This window comes from Notamacropus eugenii, chromosome 4 (genome assembly GCF_028372415.1).
Source record: "Notamacropus eugenii isolate mMacEug1 chromosome 4, mMacEug1.pri_v2, whole genome shotgun sequence".
Classification (NCBI taxonomy): Eukaryota; Metazoa; Chordata; class Mammalia; order Diprotodontia; family Macropodidae; genus Notamacropus; species Notamacropus eugenii.
In genome coordinates this window covers 467,196,629-467,224,343 of record NC_092875.1, presented here as the reverse complement: position 1 = coordinate 467,224,343, position 27,715 = coordinate 467,196,629, and the positions used below count along the sequence as shown (strand labels likewise).

General features: G+C 40.4%; 1 long non-coding RNA gene across 8 annotated transcripts in view; it reads left to right on the top strand.

Moving 5' to 3' along the window:
- LOC140502050 (uncharacterized) overlaps nucleotides 1-26,243 on the top strand; it is a 48,931-nt gene extending 22,688 nt beyond the window's left edge. For 4 of the 8 annotated variants that reach the window (XR_011966502.1, XR_011966500.1, XR_011966499.1 and 1 more), the window contains 3 exons: nucleotides 1,208-1,507; nucleotides 2,460-2,610; nucleotides 25,685-26,243. This is a non-coding gene — a long non-coding RNA (uncharacterized lncRNA). Of the gene's footprint in view, nucleotides 1-1,207; nucleotides 2,010-2,459; nucleotides 2,611-25,684 lie in introns of those variants that run through there. The other 4 variants (XR_011966495.1, XR_011966493.1, XR_011966496.1 and 1 more) reach the window with 4 other exon arrangements.
- The last annotated feature ends 1,472 nt before the right edge of the window (nucleotides 26,244-27,715 follow it).

The following is a 27,715-nucleotide window of genomic DNA, read 5'->3' as shown; positions in this document are numbered from 1 at the left end:
TAAGTCTTATGATTCCAGTCTGATGCATTAGCTGACTCCATTAAACCTTCCTTGTCTTTCATCTGCATAGCTAATCTAGGATCAAAGGAGGGGAATGCTTCTGGAAATGCCTTGTGTTCTTAGTCCTGGCTTTAAGTTGCCCATAGGAGCCTCTGTGGTCAGGCTATCGGAGCATCCAGCAGGTCAGATCCTCCTCAGCTAATTGGAGGTTGAGGCCTATAGAGATTTGGGAAACTGTTGTGGACTAGATCAGGGTCAAGGACTGAGGCATCCTACAGTCTGAGGAAGGGAAATTCTCCAGTCTTTTTTTTAAATACAAAATACAAACTGACACCATCCCCTGGCAGCTCCTCGGAATGGAAGGTCTGTCCACTGCAAGCACAGGAAAGCACTTTGGGTGAGTTGGGTTGCTAGGTACTGGCATCCTGACCTTATGAGAAATAGAAGGTTAACATTGTAGGGACTGGACCCTGACCGTCCTCAAAGCTGCATCAGTCAGATTGGGACACTGAAAACCAGTGGCTTACTCCACACACTCTGGGCATCAGAGTGGAGACTGACTCAGGAAGCAGGCCTCAGGAGACATGTCTGGGGTAATAGTGACAAGGGGAGATGGGAGAAAACAGTACCTTTCCTTGAGAGCTCACATACCAGATGGCAAGACTACATACTACTTTTCATATTTAGCTTTCCTTTTGCCTAATCCTTCCACATTCTATGCCCCACAGATATATTCTTCAGCATCTTATTCTGCATTGATTTTGCATATAGTCATCTATACGTACATGTTATCTCTCTTAATTGGATTGTAAATTTTTTTGAGAGTAAAGATTGTTTCACTCTTTGCATTTGTCACCTCAGTACCTAGGACAGCACCTGGCACATAGTGGATGGCTAATAGATGCTTATAGAGTGATTGATTTCCCCCTTCCTATTACAGCCTGGAGTTAGATTTGCTAATCCCAAGTGTACCATGAATTGTCCCTGCTCTAGTTGAGTTTCTTCCTATCTTTGTACCAACAATAGATGGGCTAAGGATTTGTTTGATGCCTCATGTGTCAGTGACTGCTTCCTTCTGATCTGGACCACCTGAGTTTAAATATTCCATTTGAAAGGGACAGCACATTTAGTGCACAGGATACAACTCACTTCTCTCTCCCCCTCCTTCTCTGCCCCCCCCTCCCCCTCTTTCTCCCTCTCCTTGCAGGTGATATCTAGGGAGTGAAAGCTATGTTGAAGAAATTGTTGGCCTTGTTGGCTTTCAACAAGAAGATGGAACATTGATTCTTCTCCAAGGATGAGCAGGAGCCCGTGGTGATCACTTGGTTCCACTGCTGTCCTCTTTAATCCAATGTCACCAAATGGGATACCAGGGTTCTTGCATACAATGAAAGCCAACCATTTGGACAAACTCCTGCACCCTGGCTTCATACAGCACTGACTTGTGGTAGGACAAATATAGGTGAACAATGTACCTACAGAGCAGCTGGGAGAATCTGTGTACCAGGTCAGGCCTCACATCTCTGGAGCTGAATCTGAACTGGCTGCTAGGTTGACTGCCATCCTGATTTCTGGGTTGAGATTTCTGCTGTGACTCTGGTTTTGAGGGCACAGTTGGGTGAACAATGAATTCTCATTTCTCCCAACATTAATCATAGAGGCTTCAGGGCATGATCTAGAGTCCTAGTGAACTTTAGTAGCCAAGACACCCAAAATCTAGCATTTAATAGGTTTTTGTCTAACCACTTTCACTGATAAAAAATTATACATATATCATGGAAGCATAAAATATGAGAACTATAGATCATCCCACCCAGCTTCCTTATCTCTCCTGTTTCTTTTCTCAAGTGACTTTAAAAAAATCTATCACAGTGAATATATTACCATCCTAAATCAGTTATGTGGTAGCTGACTTAGAGCCATCTCCTTTAATGTGTGCAGGGGAGTTTCAAGGAATGTGCATCTGTGTATGAGAAATATGCAGAGTAAATAAAATGTAGATTCTGGAAGCAGTGATATGTGCTTATAGCCCAACATAAAAAGAGAAAAAATTCTGGCTTAGGTCAGATCCCAGGTACATCCAAGCATGTGTCATGGCACATTAGGTTATGCTCTATGACTCTTAACCTAGAAGATTAGAATTCTACCTTCCACCCTCTTCTCCCAAATCCAAGCTGATTCTCTATGTGTCAGCTTATCTATACCAATCCTGGATCTATTTATAGAGAACTGTAGTGGGATAATGCAATGCAACTCAATTCATCAAAGATTTATTGAGCACTTACTCTGTGCAAGTCATTGTGGTAGAAACTATAGCTAAAAAGACAAAAATAAGCAGTTTTTATCTTCAAGAAAAAAAATTTCACTAGGGATGGGGAAAGGTTTGGAATTTGGTCCTTTCCCTTCAACACTTAAGATCTGAGGGAATTTCCTGTATCTTTCTGTTTTATCACATATAGGTCAAGATGGGAAAAGTAACCCTAATTACATCATGTTTATGTTATGAGAACCAAGTGAAGTCCTGTCCATGAAACTCATTTGACAACTGTAAAAGAAACCTTATGGAAGTCAGGTGTTCTCATTGCTTTTTGCCTAACAAGTTCCCAAGAGGTAACTTCATTACCACTAGACATTTTATTTGACCCAAATATATGTCTTTTAAACTCCATAAGATACTTCCTATTATAGTTAGATGCCAATTAATGAAAATAACGAAACCTATTAAGTGATCTTACTATTTTAATTCATACTACTTATTCCCATTGGGCTGGAACCATTTACCACATTTTATATATAATACGTACATATTTGTATATGTATACGCATATACATGTATATTTCACAGCTTGAAATAGTACAAATTAGAATACTATGATTATTTCATGGGTTTTACGACCTAGGTGTACTAGCAGATTTAGAATCAAAAAGACCCTCAGAGCCCAACTAGTCCAACACTCTCATTTTACAAATGAGGAAACTGAGAAAAACTAAAACAGGGATGGGGAACCTGCAGCCTCTAGGCCATATGCTGCCTTCTAGGTCTGTGGGTGTGGCCTTTTGACTGAGTCCATATTTTTACCTAACAAATTCTTTTATTAAGGGGATTTGTCCTGTAAAGTTTCGATTCAATCAAAGAGCTGTACTTGAGTACCTAGAGGATCACATTTGGCCTCAAGGCAACAGGGTTCCCACCCCTGGCCTAAGACATGAAAGATAGAGATCCCATAAATCCGTGCTCACTCTTTCCACATTCTGCATGGTGATATACACTCTTCACATCCTCTTCCGGCCTTCATCCAGATTGAAGTGAGGAGTTTGTTTAGCCTCTGATTACACATCACACTAATGTTTGATCACCTCTTTAATCATTTTAATTATGTTTCTCTGGACTTCTAGTTCTGTTATGTCTTACGGTGGGTGTGATGGTCAGTCTTTCTGGAGTAACTCTTACTTGGAACACATTATAAGGTACCTATGTGGAAAAGAACAATAGCATGCCTGCTATTGATGTCAACAGCCTTCATGGCTATTTGGAAAATAGAAGGCACCATAGTGTCCTTCTATTAGTGGATGGTCCCAACATAGTTTCTTCTCTGCTCTTTATATAGTACCTTCGAGGTACTTGTTACTTCGAGGCACACAGAAGTACACAGGATGTTTTAGAACAAACCTAAACATCTGTTAAGAGTTTTACTAGAAGTTCTCTCAATCTCTGAGGGTCTGCAGCTCTTTCTCACTACTATGAACTTGGATAAAATGGTCCTCTTCAGTTTCTTGTGTGTCTATTTGGTCTCTCCTGGATGGATCAGAGAGACCTTCATTGTCAAGTAAGTCGATCAAGAAGTATATATTAAACACAATATATGACAGACAAGGTGTCAAGCATTAGAAATATAAAGAAAGGCAAAAAACCATGGAAATGCATCGAGTTGGGGGAGAGAGTGTAATGTGCGAAGAACAATAGTAGGGAGACAAGTGTTCCTGGATCATAGAATATGTGGAAGGGAGGAAGGTATAGGATTGTGGAGGCTTTAATGCCAAACTGAGAACTGCAGGTAACATGGAGTCATTGAAGGTGATTGAGTAGAGGGGTGCATTGGCCAGGTCTGTGTGTTATAACTTTTATAGCTAAGTAGAGTATAGATTGGAGAAGGGAGAGACTTGAGGCAAGGAGGCCAATAAGGAGGCTGCTGAAATGGCCCCTGTGTGGATGAATGAGCACTCATACTTGCACCAAAGTGGAGGCTTTATTTCTCCCTATCAGTCTGGTAATTGCATGTGCTTCTCATGTGTATGTTTTATATATACCCATGTGGGTGGTGTAACCATGGTTCATAGGGAAGCGTGAGTAGATATCTCTGGAATCTTGCCTACCTCTCTCCAAAAGAGACTGATTTCTCCCTGGATGGGGACAGGAGAAGGGGCCATTGGACTGGCAGCCCCATTAACTAATACTACTTTAGAGCAATGATTTTTTTCCCTTAGATTCAAGCTACATTTCCTGGTTACAGAGGAAGAGGTATAGCATAAATTTGAACACTTGACCCCTTTCCACAAAATTCTTATTACATAAAAGACCATCACAGTATTCACAAATAGTGAATAGAGAGCAAATTTATCCAAGCAGATAGCAAATAGAAATCAGAGGAGTTACATAGGTGGGAACATTCCATATATTATACAGAGTGTATGAGCTCTTTTACTGGGAATAAGAAACTTCCAGAAAAGAGAGACAGAGAGAGACAAATAGACAGAAACAAAGAGAGAGAGACAGAGAAAGAAAAAGAAAGAGAGAGAAGGACAGAGAGAGACAGATAGACAAATACACACACACACACACACACACACACACACACACACACACACACACACACCTGAGCATGCGCGAGCGTATGTGAGGGTACTCAGCCTTGATCTCACTCAAGGGGAAATTCCCCCAAAGTCTCTAGGGAGGCAAACTGGACAGATTGACAGGTGACAGTATGAGAAGTCAGTTTTATCCTATACATCTGTCCTCTAAAGTCTTTTTTTCCCTCCATATGTCTCCCCCTTAAGAGAATCTAGAACCATGTATATGCTCACTTAAAGCAAGAAAGAAGATGGATATCTATCCTCTCCAAAGCTCTAGCACCCACCCTGCCCTTCATGTAAACCCACTGCCTTGAGTTAAAATTTCACCCATGAAGAGGATTTTTTTTTCAAATGATTCAGCCTTGAAGCCAGTAAAATAATGACTGTCATACTTGGTAGATGGAAATACAGACTCCCCATTGGTGGCAGGTTAATGTTTATGCCCAGAAACTAACCTGTATCAGCATCTCTGGTATCAAGAGCCAGTAGAGTAAGAGAGAGTGCTAGTGGTCCTATTAGAACATCCCCCTCCCCTCCATCAGAGAGGATAAGATGATGAGGAAATCATACATGTTGTTTGTAGGTATAAATGTTGATCTATTGCAGCAGCTACATACAACACTGGCTTCAAGCTTGCAATATTTGGGGATATCCTGGGGGCAAAGCCCCATTTATCCTGCTCTAATTGCTCCTTGGCTAAGTGGCCTCATGAATAACTTGCTATGCATGAAATGAGAGGGCAGTTCAACAGAATCTGCCTTTCGGATAGAGTTATGGAAATGTGTGTAGCTTTCTACAAGGGCTCCTGTTCTTGATCCCAATACTGTCAGCACAGAGTGTATCAACTTAAGGAGAAGAAAGAAGAAATGATCAGCTTCTGCTGAAAGGAGAGTTGCGCCTTTTTGCTTAAGGCTAGAACAGAACTTTGCTCTTCACTCACGCGATCTTCAGCTCTCACTCATAGTCTCAATCTTTGTGTTCTCCAAAAAACCTAGAAATTCTTTGTGGTAGGAGATGATTCTGGAGATGCAAAGAAGGAAAGATACAAGGCTGCATGTTGTAAGATCGATCCCATGCCACTAACAATATTGCTTAAGAGAGATGGTCCAACATAGCCAGCCATTTCATGGGGTCTCAGAACGGCCCAGGGCTCCATTTTTCAAGAATGTTCTTGTTTCAGAACAAACTCCATAGAAGGCAGAATCTCTGAGAAGAAAGAGAGCCAACATGGTGCTTGAAGTGCCCTTAGTCTTTGCCTGTGGTCAGATGGCTGCCCTGCAAGAAGGATGTCAAGAAACTTGAAAGGTCTCATGCATCTCTGCCTTCAAGGTAAATGAGAGAAACTTTGTTCCTATGCATGGTTCACAGATCCCACATTTGGAAATGATTTGAATTAAGGTTCCTTTCTCAATGTAGCTTTGAGAATACGGTTTGTGTTTCTGAATACAACCATTTCCCAAAACATAGTTTTTGAAGCTAAGCAGTTATTTGGCTAGTTTTTCAGGGGTCATTTCTATCACTGGTAATCAGAGATGCATGTCTAAAAGCTTTAGACCTTCCCAGATCTAATGATGAGCTGAGGCATTTGCATTCTTCCTCGTAGTTTGTTGTAGCTCTATTTAGGCATTGATCAATTTGCTTTTTAACCAGGTCTTCCCAAACACCTAGAACATTATTCTATTCCCTGGAAAGACCCCATAATACAATGGTTTATCTGCCTGCCTGATGGAGAAATTGAGTCAATAGTTTGGCTATCCCTGCTTCATCCTGAAAGGAGAATGGGTTTATTGTGACTACACAGTGCAATAATCAAGTCAAGTCAACTTCATGCTGGCACAGGGAATATAAATACAAGAAGAAAGACAGTCCCTGCCCTCGTGAAGCTTCTATACTAATTGGAGAAGACAACATGTAAAAGGGATCTAAAAAGCAGTGAAGAATAAAACCACAAGAAAAACTAATAAAACCCATATTTGGGTGGTGTAGGGACAAAATTCGTTGATTGATTCTTTTAAAATTTTTCCAGTGGTTGTGTTAGCATCAGGTGACCACAGTCTGAACGGTTGCAGTTGGTGCTAGAGAAAGAGCAACTGTGTCATCAGGCATATGTATGTCCCTACAAGTTTGGGAAATTGCATCCCATTGATGTAACTCCTCATCAGTCTGTGGTTAGAGGAACTTGCTGAATGGGTGGAGCAGGAAGAGGCAGAGCTGGAGCAGAGCTGAAAGGAGTTGGTCAGACTAGTCAGAGCTGGGAAGGACAGAGGAAGTAGGCAGCTGGCTGTGAGTGGGAGAGCTTGTTTGTGATTTGTGTAATTGAGTTAGTTTGTGGAAACCTAACAGAGAGAGAAGGCTTGGGACTGGTGTTGCCCCCTGCATTGTTACTGTGTATAGATATCTTTGTTGCTATGATGGATTCAGCTTTCTGGTGTTTGAATAAATGTTTTGGTTCTGTCTTCCATATGGAAAGTAGGTTGTATTTCACAATTCAGATTTATGCCAGCATATTCATGGTCACCATTTGTGCAGTGAATATTGTCATGGTGCTATAGTGGCTAACACATTGTGAGACATTGGGCGTGTTCCTTTCTCTCTCTTTCTGGGCCTCAGCTCCCTCACCTCCAAACTGGATGCTCAGATTTCCTACCCCCAGTGCTATTGGGAAGAGCCAAAGAGAAGATGCATGTGAAACACTTAGCAAAATGTGTCAACAAGTGGTTACCATCTTTCCTTTAATGACCTCAGTATATCTTCATGGCTAGACTTGCCAACACCAGTTGACAGTACTATGGTTGACTTGGGTGAGGGATGCAAGTAGAACAGGTAACTCATAACAAAAACGAGAGGACGTTGGATAGCATCTTCAATGTCATTAGAGAAATCAGTTGCCAAACATTTATTAAAGATCTGCTGTGTGTGAGAGACTGGATAGAAACAAAAAGAAAAATACCTATGACTGGTTGGCCATAGAAAATCAATGTGTGTGTTCTAACATGTGCACATGGGTTGTGTAGAACAACTCTACTAAATTGTAAAAATAGGCAGATATTTTTTAATAGCATTCCAAAGTGTGCAAGTCATGCTTTTAATACATTTCAATAGTAAAAAAAAAAAAAACAAACCCAACCATCTTTTACTACTAGTAAAAATATTATTTATGACTACTCACTCATAAAAAGCTGCATTATTGATCACTGCTTTCCAGTAAACATTTTACATTTCATTAATATTTATATTGGTATTAACTGTGCTTTAAGGAGGAAATTTGAGATAGTTTTGACAGCTTGTTGCACTGTAGCCCTGGAGCTGGGTGCTATGGGAATAGTCCTTTTGAATATGCAAAAACTATTGTCGACTCAACTCTTATATCTGAAGGCATAAACAAATTAATTCTACCAAATGGAATACTGTGCTTGAAATTTAAAAGACGGATAAAAATACCTTGAATGACCAAGCTGAGTCAATTTTTTTTTTATCCATAAAGCAAAGAAAATAGAGACACAATGAAAATTTTCTTTTCAAAGCAAAATTATAATAAAATTTTTGGCAGCAGTTGATACGCCTGGGATCGGAATACTTCTTTTACTGTAATCTTTATTGGGATCTTTATTTATCTTCATTTGTATAATTTATTGGGATTTCCTTGTGCCCTAGTATCCCCATCTGTGAAACAGAACTAGTAATTTTTAGGGAGTGGGAAACCTAGACCTGTGATTTCATCCATGTAGGTGTTCCCATATGGAAACTCCTGCATTGATACATATCAGCAACTTTGGAAGCAACTTCTAGCACTCGTGAGTTGTCTGAGTTATTTAGGAGGAGCAAATTTCCCAGGGTTGTAGTCAATATAAGTCAGAAACAGGATTTGGACCCCGGTTTTCCTGATCCAAGACCAATTAATGGCTTAAGTAACTTGCTCAAGGTCACATAGGTGGTAAATACCATAGAGTATATTCATTTATATAATAACTTTTTCACGACTTTTCCAGAGAGACTACTGATACTGAAGTTTTATCTGTAAGTTAAAGCCAAATGGAATACTGGGGGAATAATGTTTGTCACCATCCCTTTACAGTCTTTTGAAAATAATAGCTAGAAAGAAGTTGGAAAGGATAAAGAGAAAAAGGATGGAGAGGACTTCTTTCTTAATGGAACAGTTTTAAACTTTATCTGGTGAATAAAATAATAGGAATTATTGAGAAGAGACTTCATAGGATATCTTGAGGGAACTGAATGGTGAGAATGATAGCTCCAGAAGTAAGGAGAAGTCACTTGCACTTACAGTTATGTGTATATATATTTGAGCAACTGCTCAGGAGGAAAGAGATTTCTCTAGTCTATTAAATTTATTTATAATTCATATAATTTACTTCTCTAATCATTACATACATTAGAAACATCTATAATATAGAAATTAAAAATGTTTGAGACAAAAATGAAATGATCCTTCATCCTAAAGTTGATAGGGAGCTACTGGAGATTATTGTGGAGTGACATGGTTAGCTGTGAACTTTAGAAAAACAATTTTGGTGGCAAATGTGAAGGACTGATTGGAGTGGGCCGACACTTGAGGCAAGGAGATCAAGTAAAGGAATGCTGCCGTAATCTAGCAAGAAGTGAAGAAGGCCTCTACCAGAATGGTGGCAGTGTGAGGGAAAGAGAGGGAGACAGACATAAGAGATGTACAATACATTCATATAATTTGTCATTCTCCAATTGATGAATACTCCTTTATGTTCTAGTCATTCGTCACCACAAAAAGAACTGTGATAAACACTTTCATACACATGACTCCTTTTCCTCTTTCTTTGATGTCTTTGGAGAATATGTCTACTAATAGTATCTCTGGGTCAGGGATTATATACAATTTAATGAATTTGAGTCTATAGTTCTAAATTGCTTTTCATAATGGCTGCAACAATTTACTGTTCCAGCAATAGTACATTAATATTCCTTTAACCCCCACCCCCACCCCTCTAACATTCATCACTTCCCTTTTTTGACAACTTTGCCAATTTGATGGATGTGAAGTGGAACCTCCAAATTAGTTTAATTGGCATTTCCCTAAATATCTGATGATTTTTGTGCTGCCTTTTTTCTTATGGCTATTGATAACTTAAATTTCCTTCCAAGAGACTTGTATGTTCATGTCTTTTGATCATATATCAATTGTGGAATGTTTCTTATTCTTATAAAATTGAATCAGTTCCTCATATATTTTGGAACCAAGACCTTTGGGAAAGAAATTTGCTGCAAAGTTATTTTTAAGTCATTTTGGGACTTTCCTTTTAATTTTAGCTGCATTTGTTTCATAAGAACAAAAACTTTTTATGTAATCAAATTGCCCATTTTATCTTCTGTGATTCTCTCTGTTCTTTGTGTGGTCATGAATTAGTCCCCTAGCTGTGATTCTGAATGCTAATTTCTTCCATTTTCTTCTACTTTTTTTGTCTTCTGGTAATATTACTCCTTATGTTTAAGTCACATATCCATTTGGAGCTTATGTTGATTTATGGTATGAGATATTGTTCTACATCCCTTTTCTACCAGATTGCTTTCCAGCTTTTTCAGCTCTGTTTGTCAAATACTGGGTCATTTACCCATCAGTTGGGATCTTTATATTTATTGAACACTAGACTGAACTGGACTGAACTGAATACTAGTTCAGTTTTTTGCTTTGGGTTTTTTTCTTTTTGTAGGGGGAGGAAAGTACGTACCTAATCTGTGCCACTGACAGACTATAATCTTATTATGTCTCACTAATTCATAGTGCTCTTTGATTAACCAAAGGTTTCTGGTACTATTTGATTCACAGCAACACTCCCACAAAGGCTAGGTGGATAGAAAGCTACCTTTGGGGTCAGGAAGACCTGGGTTCTAACACATTTCTGTATGGCCTTGGGCAAAGCACTTAAGCTTTCAGGACCTGGGCAGCTCACTAAGCCAATAATTTCTAAAGCAGATTCCAACTTGTGTTAGTGCAGAGAGCTCCATACCTCAATTGTTCACTGGTCTAGTCCAAAAACAAGCAAGCAAGCATGCAACAAGTTTTTACTAAGCTCTTACTATGTGCCAAGCACCGTGCTAAGCCCTAGGAACATGAATAAGACATGTAACAGATAAATTGGAGGTGGCTGTAGTTTGTTCTTCATTCTCAAAGAGGACCATGATGTCAGGGAGGTGATGTCATGACATGCAAGTGAATTGGATTTAAGTGAGGGAATGCTGTGCAAAGTCACCAGCCTCATTTTCTCCTCTGGAGCTATGGTTCAGTAATCTTAGAGGGAAGACACTAACATGGAGAGGGTCTGGGAAAGACTTCTTTCAGAAAGTCAGATATTAACTTGGAGGAAGCTAAGGAATCCAGGATGAGGAGACAAGAAAAGAGAACATTCCGGAAATGGGAGACAGAGTGAAGAAGCTTGGATTTGAGAGGTGAGAGTTATGTATGAGAACAGCAAGTAAGTCTGTATCAATGGATCAAAGAGTGTGTAAAGAAGATGAGGAAAGATTGGAAAGGTAGGAGGGAACCAGATTGCAAACAGCTTTAAAAGTCAAAAAAATTTTATGAAAGTCATGAGGATTTTATATTTGATCATGGCAGCAATAAGGACCTGCTGCAGCTTATTCAGTGGTGGTGGTGCTGGAGGAAGGGTTGGGCAAGGGTGCCATGGTCAGATTTACACTTTAGGAAAAATTGCTTTTATAGCTGAGTTTAGGATGAATTGGAGTGAGGAGAGGCTTGAGGCAGGGTGACAACCAGAAGTTTATTGCAATAGCTCAGGAATGAGATAAAGAGAGCCTGCATTATGGTAGTAGCAGTGTGAGATAAGAGAAGGGAGCATATAAGAGAGATGTAGTGATGATAGAATTGACAGGCTTTCACAACAGATTGGAAATCAAGGGTAAGAAAGAGTGATGACTTCTGGGTTGTGAGCCTGGGTGACTGGAAAGATGCTGGTGCCATTGAGAGTAAAGAGGGAAGTTAGGAAGGTGGGTAGGTTTGGTGGGAAAAGATAATGAACTTGGTTTTGCATGTGTTGGTTTGAGATGTTTATAGGACATCTAATTTGAGATGCCCAGTAGATGCCTGGGGATATGAAATTGGAGGTTAGGAGAGTCAAAAGCCAAATAGAAACATCTACGAAGAGATGACAATTGAATCCTTGGGAGCTGTGGAGATCACCAAGCTGAATAGTATGGAGGGAGAGAAAAGGGCTTGGACAGAGCCATGGGAAACACCCATCATTAATGGGTGTGACATTGATAAAGATCCTGTAAAGGAGACTGAAGAATGTCTAAGACAGAGAGATAAGAAGAGAACCAGGAAAGAGCAGCATCCTAAAAACCTAGAGAAGCAGTGGTGGTGGCTGTTGTCCTTCATTCTAGAGGACAAAAATGACATCACCATGATAAAGTGAAGTTTCAATGTATACAACTGTGGCAGATCAGACCAATATGAGCTCTATCAACACTACCTCAGATTGGACACAGATAGCCCATGTGAACATTTGGGGTGGTTACTCCAAATTTACACATCCCATGTTTACTTTGTGCTGTCTCAATTCTGCTTTGCTCATAGAGCACAGCACCCTTTCTGATGTGGGCAGTCCTTATAAGCGCTCCTGTGCCAGTGTCTCCCATGTCACACAGTCAAATCCAAAGTTCTTGAGAGAGACCTTGAGACTGTCCTTGTATCAATTCTTTTGACTACCATGTGAACATTTGCCCTGTGTGAGTTCTCCATAAAACAGTTTTTTGGCAAGCATACATTTTGAATTCGAACAACAGGGCTAGCCCATCAGAGTTCTGCTATCTGAAGCATAGTTTGAATGCTTGGCAGTTTAGTTTGAGTAGGGACTTCAGTGTCTGGTACCTTATCCTTCCAGATGATCCTCAGAATCTTCCAAGACAGTTCAAATGGAAATGATTCAGTTTCCTGGCATGATGCTGGTAGACTGTCCAGGTTTCACAGGCATACAACAATGAGGTCAGCTCAACGGCTCTGTACCTTCAGTTTGGTCAGTCTAATACTTCTTTCCTCCCTACTTGCCTTCAGAACCCCTCAACACTGAGCTATCTCTGGCAATGTGTGCATCAACCTCATTATCAATGTGTACATCCCTGGAAAATACTCTGCCAAGGTAAGTGAACTTATCCATAGCATTCAAAATTCCTCCATTTGTTGTAACCAATGGTTCCATGAATGAATGGTATGGTGGTGGCTGATGGAGCACATGTGTTTTCTTGGTGTTAATTATTAGGCCAAAATTAGCACAGGCAGCAGAGAATTGATCCATACTTTGTTGCATCTCAACTTCAGAGGCTGACTTGAGTGTACAATCATCTGAAAACAGAAAATCATGCACCAACACTCTCTCCACCTTGGTCTTGGCTTGTAGCCTTTTCAAATTGAAGAACTTACCATCAGTACAGTAATTGACCTTTATGCTGTGTTCATCCTCACTGAAAGCATTTATCAACATGGCTGAAAACATCATGCTAAAAAGCATGGGAGCAAGGACACAGCCCTGTTTCACTACATTGGTGACTGGGAAGGCACAAGAACATTGTCCACTATCCAGAACCCGGGCAAACATGTCATCATGAAATTGACATACAATGCTGATGAACTTCTCTGGAAAACCAAATTTTGACATAATTTTCCATAAGCCCTCACGACCAACAGTGTCAAAGGCCTTGGTCCGATCTACAAATGTTATGTACAGACCTCTGTTCTGCTTCTGGCATTTCTCCTGGAGTTGTTGGGCCGCAAAAACCATATTGACTATTCCTTGGCCCTTTCTGAAGCCACACTGGCTCTCAGGTAATTGACCATCTTCCAGATGAAGGATCAACCTATTAAAGAGGACTCTGGCAGAATCTTGCCAGCAATGACTGAGAGAGATCCTCCTACAATTGTCATAGGACAATCTATTCCCTTTACCTTTATAGAGATGGACACTGGAGGCATAGCCTCCTTTTGTCATATAAACTGGAAAATTTCAATCAGCTTTTATACGAACAATGGTCCCCCTACCTTGTAAATCTCAGCTGGAATAAAATCAGCACCAGGTGCTTTGCCACATGAAAGGAGACTAATGACCCTCAAAACCCCTTCTTCTGTTGGAAGTTCAGCTAGGGAAGGATTGACTTCAACCTGAGGTAAACAGTCAATGGTTTCAGCATTGATTGCTGGTGGTCTGTTGAGAACACTAAGTATTCAGCCCATCTCTCTAGGATCATGTCCTTGTCACTAATCAATGTGGCTCCATCAGCAATGAGTGGTTGTGATGCACTATAGGTTTTTGGGCCATAAATAGCTTTCAGGGAATCAGAAGAGAACTTTGGATTGTTACTATCAGCATAAAACTGAATTTCATCTGCCTTCTTACTGAGCCAGGAATCCTGCATCTCTCTAAGCTTTGCTTGTACTTTATGTTGGATGGAATTAAATGCTGCCTTCTTAGAGGTGAATGAACTATCCTGCTGGTAAATCCTGTGGAGTTCTTGTTTTTCATTTAGCAGCTTCTGGATTTCCCCATCATTTTCATCAAACAAGTGTTCTGACCCAGATGAACAAACGCAGTGCTGTACACCAAATCTCTGAAAGCTATCCCTCCTTTTCTGCTCCACTGTTGCCAGCCATGTGCTGGCTCAACTTTCCCTCCAAGTCAGCAACAAACTATTCATGCTCAGAGAAGAGCTCAAATTTGTTGACATTAATTCTTCTGGTAGTAATTTTGCCTTGGTGGTGGCATTTTTGATGAATGCAAATATTTAGCTTGGAAAGGATAAATCTATGATCAGTCCAGCACTCTGCACCACACATTGCCTTTGTTACTCTCACATCTTGTTTGCCTCTTCTCCTTACAATCACGTAGTCTATTAGATACCACTGTCTGCTGCGAGGGTGCATCCATTAAGTTTTATTGCGCATAGGTAAATGGAAAACAGTATTGGTGACGTAAAAGTCATGTGATGCACAAGTCTTCAGCAGTAAATGACCATTGCTGTTGTTGTTTCCAACTCCATTCCTCCCTAGGACTCCCTGTCAAGTCTAGTAGTCTGAATCTATTCTAGCATTAAAGTCAACCAGAATTATAAGTTTGTCCTCTTTTGGCACATTGACGATAAGGGTCTCTAAGTCTTCATAAAATTTTTCTTTGACCTCATCAGGGTTCGTCAAGGTGGGAGCATAGGCACTGATGATGATGGCATGGCATTTTCCTGTGAGTGGCAGTTGCATTGTCATGAGCCTGTCATTCACTCCTTTTGGCAGGCATACCAGCTTGCTGATTAGATTGGTTTTGATTGCAAAACCCACGCCAGTTTCACGGCGATTCTCTTCACTGCAGCCACTCCAGAGAAATGTGCATCCAGTTCCAACTTCAGTAAACTGACTTTCATTTTGCCAGCCTTGTTTCACTCAAGGCTGCTATTTGGATGCAATCCCTGTTGAATTCTCATGCAACAAGAGGAGTTCATCTTTCAGGTCTGCTGGATTTTGGGTTGTCTATAAGTGTGCACACCTACCATGTGCTGATGGTGAGTGGAGTCATCTTTGCAGATGTTTTTGTACATTTTGTACATTTTTTGGGGGTAAGCAGGCAATGTTTAGGGCACCTTTTCTAGCCCTCTTGCTCACACTAGGAAGTGAGCAGTATGATCCTTAAAAGGCCTCTCAGACACCCAGGGGGCTGCTGAGTCCCACTGCCGCTTCTAGTGAGAAACAACCCTATGACCTGGGTTGCCTGTGTGAAGAGTTGTGACTATAGCTCCCAGTGTATCCACACCTGCTGTTCATCACTTGTCTGTTGCCACAGTACTTTGAAGGATAATAGTAAAATGGTATGGGTGATGTTTTTTGATTCATTCATACATTGGATTTAAGTGAGGCAGAGTTGCACGAAGTTGTCAGTCTCACTCTCTCCTCCAGAGCCATCATAGTCCAGTGGCGGGACAGAGTCAAGAAGACAGGCGATGGCTCAGGATGCAGTAAATGACCTTGTTGTCTTCTGTGTCTAACCAAACTCTAAGTGCTCCACATTGCCTGCTTCAGCTGCCTTCATGGCCATTGGAACAAATTGTTCTTATCTGCCCATTCCACCAGAGTAAAGTCTTTACGTGCTTGGGGTAGACACCCGTCTAACTCACCAATGGGTTTGAGAACCTTTGGTTACCCTCAACCTGGTTTGATCTGTCTGCCCAAACAATTTACCTGGGTGTGGCTGCTGTGCATGCTGCAGCTTCTTGGAGCCACAGGTGAGAGTTGGGTGTAACAGGTGAACACCAAAGGTGGAAAGAGCCCTGAGAAAGGCTCGGTAGCCATCACACCAAAGGCACTGGTCCATTGTCAAAGTCTATAGAGAGGTCAAGAAGGATGAAGATTGAGAAAAGAATCTTAGATATGGCCTTTAAGAGATGCTGGTAACGTTGGAGATAGTTTCAGCTGAATGATAAAGGAAGTCAGACTACAGAAAGTTAAGGAAAGAGGAAGAGGGAAGGAATGGGGTCACTGATTTTAGCTGGTTTTCTTGAGGAATTCAGCAAGGAAATGGGAAGATATAGGATGATATCTAGCAAAGATAGTATAATTAAGTGTTGTTGTGTTCATCCTTCATTGCCGAAGATGACCATGCCATCAGAGAAATGATGACATGACTTGCACTTGACTTTGTTTTGAGTGAGGGAGGGCTGTGCAGGTCACCAGCCTCACTTCTCCTCCAGAGCCATCTGAATCCAGTGACCTGCTATTCCTCAGGATGACTAGAGATGACTGGATGCACTGGATGCACTGGAAGACCCCTTGAATAGGGTTGTTTACAAGAAGTAGTCAGGGCATGGCCCCTTTAATAAGGCAAAGAAGAGAAAGACATTAGGCTGGGAGGAAAACAGCAACAATTATTATTGATAATCACTCTGAAGCCAGGAGGGTTCAGAAGAGAGCCTTTAAGCAGGGGCAGAAGACCCTACGAACGTAGACTTGATCTGGCCCTAAATTCTCACGTGTATTCTCCTGGATCAGCACTTTGATCTCCAGACAAGGAGAGGGGAGATGTGATTTTTTTGCTTCCATTTTGTAACATCTGCCCAGGTCTGTCTGTGAGAATATCACTGCATAATTTCCCAAACCAGATTTCTAATTGTAGTCAATATATTTTTTTATTAGTGTTCCACAACCTAGATTGTATACTAGATGACTAAAATATCCAAAATCTTTCCTGTGAACTCCAGTATCATCCATAGCCTCAAGATGGCCCTTTCCAGCTCATCAGGTGAGGGCTGGGAACTGAACTCTGGGCTGAGCAGGATGAAAATAGAGGAAGAAGGAATAATAAGACTCAGTCTTTTATTTCTTAAGTTTTGAGCAGTAGGAATCATCAGTAGGAGAAATGTTATAAGCCAATCAGATTTTGCTATGATCTGTGTACCAGTGGTTTGAAAACCTGGGTCTCTATGGCATTAGCAGTGCTGTTCACAACATAGAAATGATCATGCCATGTGTTGACATGTCTGAAAAGGCCAATGGAAAAGCAGCACCCTTCTCTCCATCATGCACACATGAAATTTGCCCTTTAGTTCACATCTGTGGCTACTATCCAAAGAATTGGTTGGTAATGGAATCCTTGCCTCTTAGACTGAAGTTAGAGCAAAATCTTTTGTTTCACAAAACTCCTACCTCACATGGCTGCCCTTTAGAGAACTGGAGAGAGGAGGAGGAGATAAAATGAGCTGTGTTACACTATATTGTTTTAGGCTGTACTTTAGGTCAATGGTATCTAAGGAATTTTGACTGGGTACCCCTTAGCAGTAAAAGAAAAATTGAGCATGCATCCCCAAGAGGTGGCTATTTACTTATTCACAATACATATAACTACATTAATAATAATGTACATTATAAGACTTACATGAAACATTTAAAAGGATCAGGTAAAGATGAAATATTTTGAAAACTTTTTTATTTGATAATAGCATATACCCCTTTCACTCTCACTAAAATATTGTCAATATATATGATATATAATATAATATATTGTTAATATAACACTAAAATATTATGTAATAAAATATAATATACTAATATAATATAGTATATTAACAATAATAAGATTTTTAGTAAAAGCAATTAAATATGCTTCATTATTTCTGCAAATCTTGATTAAAAACTTTGTGATACAGTGATGAAAAAGTCTCGTTCCAATTACAATATCAGCCCAATGTAGTTCCAGTTCCAATAGTTTCAATACTTGATTTTAGTGGCTTTTGTAGTTGAAAAAAGATGCTTCTCAAAGATACAGTCATAAGCGAAAGAGGCACATTGTTGACTGTGCTTATTAAATCGTGAGATTGATTTTTCAATCCCATCTACCAATTATGTAAATTTAGCTGGTACATTTCTTTCATTTCTGATGCCGATCCGTTGTTCTTGCAAAGTAATTGAAAGCTGTTGCATTTTATTATATTTTTAACAAATGGGTTCAAAAGCCATTGAAATTTTTCATTTGGAAGATTTTTAAACAGATCGGAAAATTCTGCTTCAACATTTTTTTAAGTGTTTGGAGAGTGTTTATTGGTGACACGCATATTTTGCAGCAATCCAGAGAGGGCTGAATGAAGAGCCAAAGGTAAGGAAAAGGTTGAGAAGGTGGGAGAAAGACTGGTAGGATGGTGGGCTCTTCCACAGAGTTAGTAAATTTCAGAAGAGAAGTGGGTTAGGGGGAAGATGCCGTGATGGGATCGGCAATGCAGATCATAACCCAGTCATGCCTAAGCATCCTTTACATGACTGATGGTGATCATACTTACGGTCACAGTGCTGAGCTCAGCATAACTCCTGTCAGAGGAATGACTGTGGAAGCTACCAGGTAATCTTTGTGGGGTGTAAGGTGTGGGGTTACTGGGAGAGGCAGAGCATATTTACTGCAGCCCTTGGGGTTACCTAGGTCACTATATCTATGCTAAAGGACTGATTTAAGGGTATCCATGGGAGATCAGTGGTAGAAGGGAATGGGGAGGGGGAGAGAGGCAGGAGTTTTGAGTCATAATGGTGTAGTTATTTTGTAGAGATAGCCAATGGACTCAGTTCAGAATAGAGCACTGAGCCTGGAGTCAGGAAAACCTGAGCTCAAATCCAGCCTCAGATACTTCCTAGATGTGTGACTGTGGGCAAATTACTTAATCCTGTTTGCCTCAGTTTCCTTATCTGTAAAATGAGATGGAGAAAGAAATGGCCAATTGCTCTAGTATCTTTGGCAAAAAAAAAAATGAGGTCACAAAGACTGTACAATAGCAAATTATTTTGGAGACAAGCCCTTGATTGTTTGTTGTAGGGAGTGTAGAATGTGACCCACCCTCCCATTGGTGGATCACATACCCCTCACTTTGGAGACTGCAACTTTATGGAGTCTTTTAACTATTTCTTCTGCCCCAGCAGGATTATCCCATTAGCACAACATAGAATTACTGCTATTCTTTTACTGTACTTTGTACCCATGTCCAGTCTAGGATAAGAGCTGTGATGAGCATAATTTCTGTCCTGATGTGTGTGCCTGTTACTCAGTCTCTCTATTTCCCTTTCATGGTGCAAGTCATGATCTACCCATGCCAAGGGCAATCTTAATCCCTCCCTTCCCACACAAGTAGAGTGCATATAAATGGAACAAGTAGACCAGGGGTTACATATACTTTGACTATACTATTCTTTGGCACTATGTAATATATGTGTGCAAGTACATAGAGTACAGAAAAGCTATTAGTCATTCTCTCTCCAGGGTATGCTGGCACACCTGTCCCATGCTCCCTGCATGCCTTTGAATTTATGTTAAGTGCCCACATCTTGGACTTACATCTGCATGGAAGAATCAACTATTGGAAAGTTACTTAATTCAGGACATTTTTATACCTTTGCTGTCAACTGTGATCATTTGTTTACATGAATGAAAGTCCCCTTGGTTTATTGCAGCCTTTATGGGCTATCAGAGAGAGATCATTTGCTTACATTTGGCAAGCAGATGACAATTGCATGGCTCATATATTTGCAGTAAGAGCTCACGTAACAAAATCATAGAACCTTAGAATCAGAACATGGAGTTGTCAGAAAGGTGAAGTTTTAAGTGTCTGGCTCAGCAGGGCCAAAACTGAGGGACAATTGAAAATCAGTCCAAATCACAGGGACCTGTGACTTGAGATAAACAGAATTAACAATCAGAAGCCCAATTGAAAACTACTTCTTCTCCCTCTATAAAAATCAAGCTTACAGAGACTGATTCAGGGTCTCCAGGATACCTTTGAGTCTAATGAACATCATTTGCTTTATTTTTCTTTTCTTATTGTGTAACTTGAAAGTTACCCAATAAAAGCTCACCCACTCATTAGCTGACTTTCAACATATTTTACATAAGTCCTTGGACTTGGGTAGAATCTACCTTGCTATTTGTGGATGTTTCTGGATGTTTGCAAGTTGGAATATTTCTGCATGTGGGCTTTCTAAACCATGAACCTCCCACTCTGAGTTGAATGTTGATGAATCAGAAACCAGGGATAGCATAATTGAGAGAGTGATGGGAAGCACTATGGGCAAGGATCCACTGTCTTCTCTCTCATGTTTTTAATTGAGTGAGAGGTCTATCACAAAAACATAGCCAGTTTGAATTAGATTGGACAATATTAAAAATATATTAGAGTGGCAAGATGAAGGGTAGCAGGAAAGGAAGCAGGAATAAGGGGACCTGAGTTCAAATTCTCCCTCCCTCCTACACACACACAACCTATATGACCTAGGGCAAGTCACTTCACTGGGCCTCAGTTCACTCATTGGAAAAATGAGACTTGATTTTTAAGATCCATCTTGTATTTTTGATTCATAGTTCCAGACTGTCTTCAGATTCCCAGCTTTGCCCCTATCTATGTGACCTTGGCAAACAACCTAACCTTTTGGGGTCTTAACTTCCTGAGCTAAAAAAATAAGAGGATTTGGTCTAAAAAGTGATTTCTAAAGTTTTATGATTCCGCTACATCTTCAGCTAATTCACTCTCCAAACATATGGGTGGGGAACGTAAAATAACAGAACAATGCTTTGAGATTGAAGTTGATGGTGCTGAAGTATCTGACAGGGTCCTATATCAGGCAGCAACACACTTCCCCCCTCCAAGAATCAGCGTGGTTACACGGAGACTGGAGAACCAGATGATGGGGGAGGAGGATGCGGGGGCTACAGCAAAGGGAACATAAGGCTTTGAGGAGCTGTCGCCCTGGTTCTATCATCCTTCAGCCAGCGTGGCCCTCAGGGACATAGTTTCTTTGTGGAGAAAGTCCTGGATTTGAAATCAGGAAGATGAGTTCAAATCCTGCCTCTGGTTCAGCCTCTCCCATCACCAGGTTCCTCACCCATAAATTGGGGACGAGACTACCTGTAGTCCCAGTTGTGAAGGGATATTATGAAGATTCAATGGGATTTTTTTAAAAAGCACTTTGCAAAACTTAAATTACTAAACAAATGTTAGTCATTGTGGGGACACGTCTCTCTGGGCCTGTTTCCTGAGCAATAAAACAAGGCAGTCGTCTTAGAGGATTTTTGAGGCCATCTCTGTCCCTGAATATTATACGGCCTTAAGCAGTTCCCTTAATCATTCTGAGCCTCGGTTACATCATCAGACAACTGAGAGGGCTAGTCTAAATCATCTCCAAAGGCCTTTCTATCTGTGATACCTGTAGTTAGGAGTCTATGGATGCAGGTATCCCCTTTTACCTATGACCTACCATTATCCAGTTCTGGCTTCTCTGTGGCTGAGATTTCTATTCAGCCTCGATGCAATGAGACAAATATTAAGGATGTTCTGCACCCAAGGCACTGTGCTGGTTCTGTGGATACAGGGACAAACCAGGACAGAACCAACCCACAAGGAGCTGGCATCTTAGCAGGTGAAGAGCATGATACAAGTAAAGAAGTGGAAAGGGGAGCAAATAATTTCAAGAGTAAAGGAGTATGATTTGTTGGGACATGAAGAGATACCTCATATAGGAGTGAGCTGTGCAATTGAGGGAAGTTAGGAATTGCCATACACAGTCGAGATAGTTACGCAATAAGAGGCATCTGCTGAGTAAGACGTTGGAATGAAGCTGGCCAGTGGCTGGATGTGAAGGACTTCCTCATTTGGAGATGCAATGGTGATTGGTGTTTGTGGGGGTGATGAAATGAGAGATAGAATAAGAAAGAGAGAGACAGAGATAGAAAGGAAGAAGGAGAGACAAAGAAGGAAGAAGAGGAAAGAGAAAAAGAAGAGGAGAGAGAGAAGGGAAAAGAAAGAGTCAGAGGGAAAAGAGAGAGAGAGAGGAGAATGAGTGAGACAGGGAAGAGGAAGTAGAGAGTAGAGAAGAGAGAGGAGGGAGGGGGAAGAAAGAATGAAGAGAGAGGGAGAGGGAGAGAGAGAGAGAGAGAGAGAGAGAGAGAGAGAGAGAGAGAGAGAGAGAGAGAGAGAGAGAGAGAGAGAGAGAGAGAGAGAGAGAGGAGAGAGAGAGGAACAATGAAAGGCGCTGACCAAGTGTAGGGTCAAGCATGGAACATAGGACTACCAAAAAGAAAGCTAGAACCTTCATTCAAACCTTGTACTTGCATAGAAGTTTTTGAAAGTTTTGCAGACTGGAAGACATTCTTCATGTGGGTAACTGTGAGAAGAGAAACAACAGGGACATGTGGGTGGCAGGAGATATGAGAGACATATGTTTGTGTCAAGTGACAAAAGTCATTGTTTATGACATAGCTTATGCTAATTACCTGGAAAGTAAATATCCTACAGGAGATGGGGGGAAAGGACAAGAGAGTGCTCACCGAGTCATGAAACCATAGAATATTAGGTCTAGAAGTGACCTTAGAGATGATCTAGCATGACTGCTTCATTTTACAAGGGAGAAAATGGAGTCTCAGAGGTCACCCAGATATTTAATGGTGAAAAGAACACTTGAATCTAGGTCCATCATAGAAGAATAATGGAAAACATGGAGATACACACAAGGAAAATTGAAAGGCAAAAATCAAAAGATCCATCCAAATCTGTCTAGAGCCTGGGCTTGCTAAGGATTGTTTAGAGAAGGGGGGAAATCGGGTTTCCCTATGAAATCAGTCTTCTCTGGTCATACGTTATATCAATTTCCTTATATTGCTAATTGTGCTACATAGCAATTAACTCATTTATGTTCAGTCCTGGCTCACTGAATGCTAGATAACTTTTGTCCTTATTGGAACAGAACTTGTCACTCCTTACCTTGCTTTGGGGCAGTTTATTCTTTCCTGATTCAAGCTGAACCCAATCAACAAGGATTTTTGAGGTGTCTACTGAATGAGGTAGGATGGGCCAATGGATAAACAATAGAGCTAGGATCCTGATAGATCCAGGTTTGAATCCTGTCTATAACACTTGGCAGATGTGAGCACTTTAAAAAAATCACTTAAACTCCCCAGGTCTCAGTTTCTGCATCTATAAAACTGAGAAGTTGGATGAGTTGGTGTTGTAAGTTCCTTCTAGCCCTTAATCTGTCAGCCCATGTGCCAGAAAAGATGCTAGGGCTACAAAAACAAAGATGGAAAAAAGACCCTGTCCTCAAGGAACTCACAAGGTACTAAAGAGAAGTTTACACCAGGAAGCAAATATAAAATATGCTGTATGCAAAATAACTACAAAATGATTTTGAGGAGGGGAGAGTCCTAAAAACTAAGGGACCCAAATAAGGCTTCTTGTAAGAAGTCGTACTTGTTTTGAGCCTGAGCTAGCTTTTACCCCAGTCCTATGATCCCATGACCCATCCACTTGGGGCTCATGGAAATGAAGGTGAGTGTTTAACCAAACAAGAAACAGAGAAGATTATGGGATAGAAAATGAATAATTTTGATTGCATTATATTAAAAAGGTTTTGTACAAACAAAACCAATGTAGTCAAAATTAGAAGGAAATCAGGAAACTGGGCGGGGGGGAGGGGACTTCACAGCAAGTTTCTCTGATAAAGGCCTAATTTCTTAGATATATAGACAAATAAGTCAAATTTGTAAGAATACAAGTCACTCTCCAATTGATAAATGGTCAAAGGATATGAAGAGGCAGTTTTCAGAAGAATCAAAGCTACCAATAGTCATATGAAAAAATGCTGTAAATCACTGTTGACTAGAGAAATGTAAATTAAAACACCTCTGAGGCACCATCTCACACCTATCAGATTGGCTAACATGACAGAAAAGGAAAACAACAAATGCTAGAGGGGATATGGAAAAATTGGGACACTAATACTCTGTTGATGGAGTTGTGAACTGATTCAACCATTTTGGAGAGCAATTTGGAACTATGACCAAAGGGCTATAAAATTGTACATGCCCTTTGACCCAAGATATGGACCATTACCAATTCTGTATCCCAAAGAGATTAGAGAAAAAAGAAAAGGTCTTATTTGTACAAAAATATTTATAGCAGCTTTTTTTGTGGTGGTAAAGAATTGGAAATTGAAGAGATGCTGATCAGTGGGTAAATGACTGAAAAAGTTATGGCATATGGTTGTGATGGAATAGGAATACTATTGTGCTGTAAGAAATGATGAGCAGGGTGGTTTCAGAAGAAGCTGGGAAGACTCATGAATTGAGGCAAAGTCAAATGAGGAGAGCCAGGAGATCACTACACAGAGTTAAGAGCTTTATTGCATGATGATCAGCTTAGCTATTCTGATCAATACAATGATCCAAGACAATTCCAAAGGAGTTATGATGAACAATGCTATCTACCTCCAGAGAAAGAACTGATAGGGTCTAAAAGCAGATTGAAGCATACCTTTTTTTAAAACTTCCTTTTATTTTTCTTGTTTTTCTGTTTTCTTTCTTTCTTTGGTCTGTGTTCTCTTTGACAACATGGCTAATATGGAGATGTATTTTCTATGATTGTACATGTATAATCTATGTCAAAGTTCTTTCCTTCTCAAGGAGGAAGGAAAAGAATTTGAAATTCAAACACTAAAAGAAATGTTAAAAATTGTTTTTCACTTGTAATTGAGAAATATATAAAATGGAAACATTCCTCTCTCCCCATTAGCCCCCAAAAAGAAATGAAGGTGAGGAGAGAGAACATTCTAGGCATGGAACAATTCTAGCCTTCTACCCTATGGGAAGGCACAGAGATTGAAGTGGGTACAGTAATACATTTGTACCTCTTAAATAACATTCAGTTTCTTTTTGGTTATTTCCCCCATTTGATAGATTTTGGACAACCTACCTAATTTTGATGTCATTTTCAAACAGCCTCAGTTCTAATATCCTAATTTCTGATTAAGGACAAGTGAAATCCATCTCTTAGGACTTTTCCTTGAATTGACCTTGTTCCAATGATTATTATTTTTTGAGACTGATACTTCAACATTTGTGAGCTTATTTCACAGTGATAATTCTATTATTTCTTAAATTGAGACCATCTTTTTCAAGTTCATTTCTCATGGGAAGGGAAAAGTTAAAAATCTTAACAAAGGGAAGATACATTGTCTCTATTGCTTCAAAAATGGGCCTATCATCTCAAAATATGGTATAAGGTAAAATATGTTGGGCTTATAGTCAGGAATGGCTGTGGTCAAATCACATGATGGAGATAATAATGGCTATCCCATTTAGCTGACAAGGATATGATGAGGTCCAAATGATACGATATAGATAAAACACTATATTAATTCAACTTTTTCTTCTCAAAGATATCTAGAAAGGGTTAGTGGTAGAAATTTAGAGGGAAAGAAAAAAGAAGTCTAACAAAAGTATTGGATATGCTAAGGGTGCTATCTGACACTTATCCTTGTTTTGATCTAGTACAGCTCTCTCCCAAATATATTCTCTCCATATACTGGGTCCATCATCAAACACATGTGGATTTCTGACATATAAGAAGTTCAGCTGAGACAGAGAGTGACTCCAAAGTATGTTTTCCACAGGAGACAGCTGCTGGAGAGCTGATTCCCTGGGGAGGGTGACAAATGCCATCTACTGGAGAGTAGAAAAATTTCAGAAGCTGGCAAAGAACCTAAACTAGAGAAGATGTAAATACAGCAGAGCTGGAAGCTGACCTACAGGAGAAAGAGCTATGGAGGACAGCAAGTGGGCCCTGCCAGATATGACCACCATGTTGTGGGAGTGAAAGCAAATGAAGGGAGAAGAGAGTGGAAAATGATCGTGAGTAGAGAGAAGTGCTGGGAGAAAAGTAATCATAGATCACTGGGTCCAAGAGGGAAGCATCCAACTTTCCCTCTTGCTTGAGCCCCACCCAAGGCAGTAGTGGAAATCATACAGGACTCAACCACCATGAAGCTTGAATCTGCAAGAGTACAGATATGAGTTCAATGTGTGTCTATTAATTTATAAATAAAACTCTCTCATATTTTGAGCCCTATGATCCTGAACATGTTTGTAGGAGTAGTAGCTACCTTCAGGAGAATGTGCAATAATGAAATTGCCAAGCTACCTAGGAGCCAGAGAAATGAGACTTTCTCAGTGTATTTGTACCCTTTTTGTCAAGAGGAAACCTGTGACGTAAGTATTACACCTATATTGTTCTATTAATACAAACTATTACACATTGCACTTGAAGTTGATGTGTTTATAATACCTATGATGTTTACAAGTGAGACCTTGATCAGACAAGATCTTAATGGAGAAGTATGAGTGAAGTTGAATAGTATTCTCTGATGCTGAAAAATCAATACTTTTAAAGGAGAACATACTGGTCTCTCCTTATACAAATTCTTCCCCCCCAACTCCTCCATTAACCCGCATCCCTTTCAAACAAGAGTACAGCATCCAACTGCAATGTTTCCAAATGCCCAAAGATTTGCCTATAGCGAGTGACATCCAGTGAACCACTCGTGGACTTAGAAACTAATTCTTGATGATGCCTAAGATCATGAGAAAAAGAGAGTCCAAACTTAATGGGCTGAGATTTCCTTCCCCCTCCCCCTCTCCCTCCCTCCTCAGTGGATACTGGAGATGAAGTATAAGAGGAAGGTTCCCAGATCTCAGTGAAACCCTCAGTACTTCCTGAGCCAAGGCCTGGGTTGGAACCAGTCTTGAATCCTGTCAAGTTTCATGTGGCTTCAGGTTTCCTAGCAAACAGGCACCGATGACTCAGGGGCTTTTTTTTTTGGCTACCTGACTCATTGCCTAAAAGGAGTAACTCTGAACAGGAGGTGCTGTAGGAGTGGAAATGAAACATCTAAGAGAAGGTTGGGAGAAAACAGTGTGGGAAAAAGACAGGGCAGAAAGTGGGCAGGATCTCACAGCACTTCCAATCCTTTTATGTTGCCAGTTGGGAGCAGATACTTTGGATTGGCTTAATGCCCATAGTGGTGCTTTTGAGAGTAACCTGAAACCTTTTTTTATAAGGTATCTTCAGGTGAGAAGGCTCGGGTTCTTCTCTGGCTTAGCTGCTGGTCATGACTTTGATCTTGCATGAACTTTCATGCAAGGATGGCAAATTGGAATGGAAGGAAATCCCTCTCACCCCCCAAAACTTCAGAAGGCAGAGGTTCAAGCCTCGCAGAATTATTACTAGAATTAAAATGAAATAATCAGATTTTTGCAGTTTTTTAATGATTGCAAAGTATGTTCCCCACGACAGTCCTGGGAGGTAGGTATTATAAACATTATTATTCCACCTTGGAGAGACTTTGTGAAGAGGGAAAAGGAGATTGGTATAGGAAATGTTGTAGGGGGAGTACTGTCAAGATTTGGCATCTGATCAATCACATGACTGGTGAGGGAGAGTAGGGATTCTCCTTTCTACACCATATAGTGGCATAAAAAGCAAGGACCTATCAGTGCCACCTCTGACTACTAAGTTCGAAGCTGGGTAA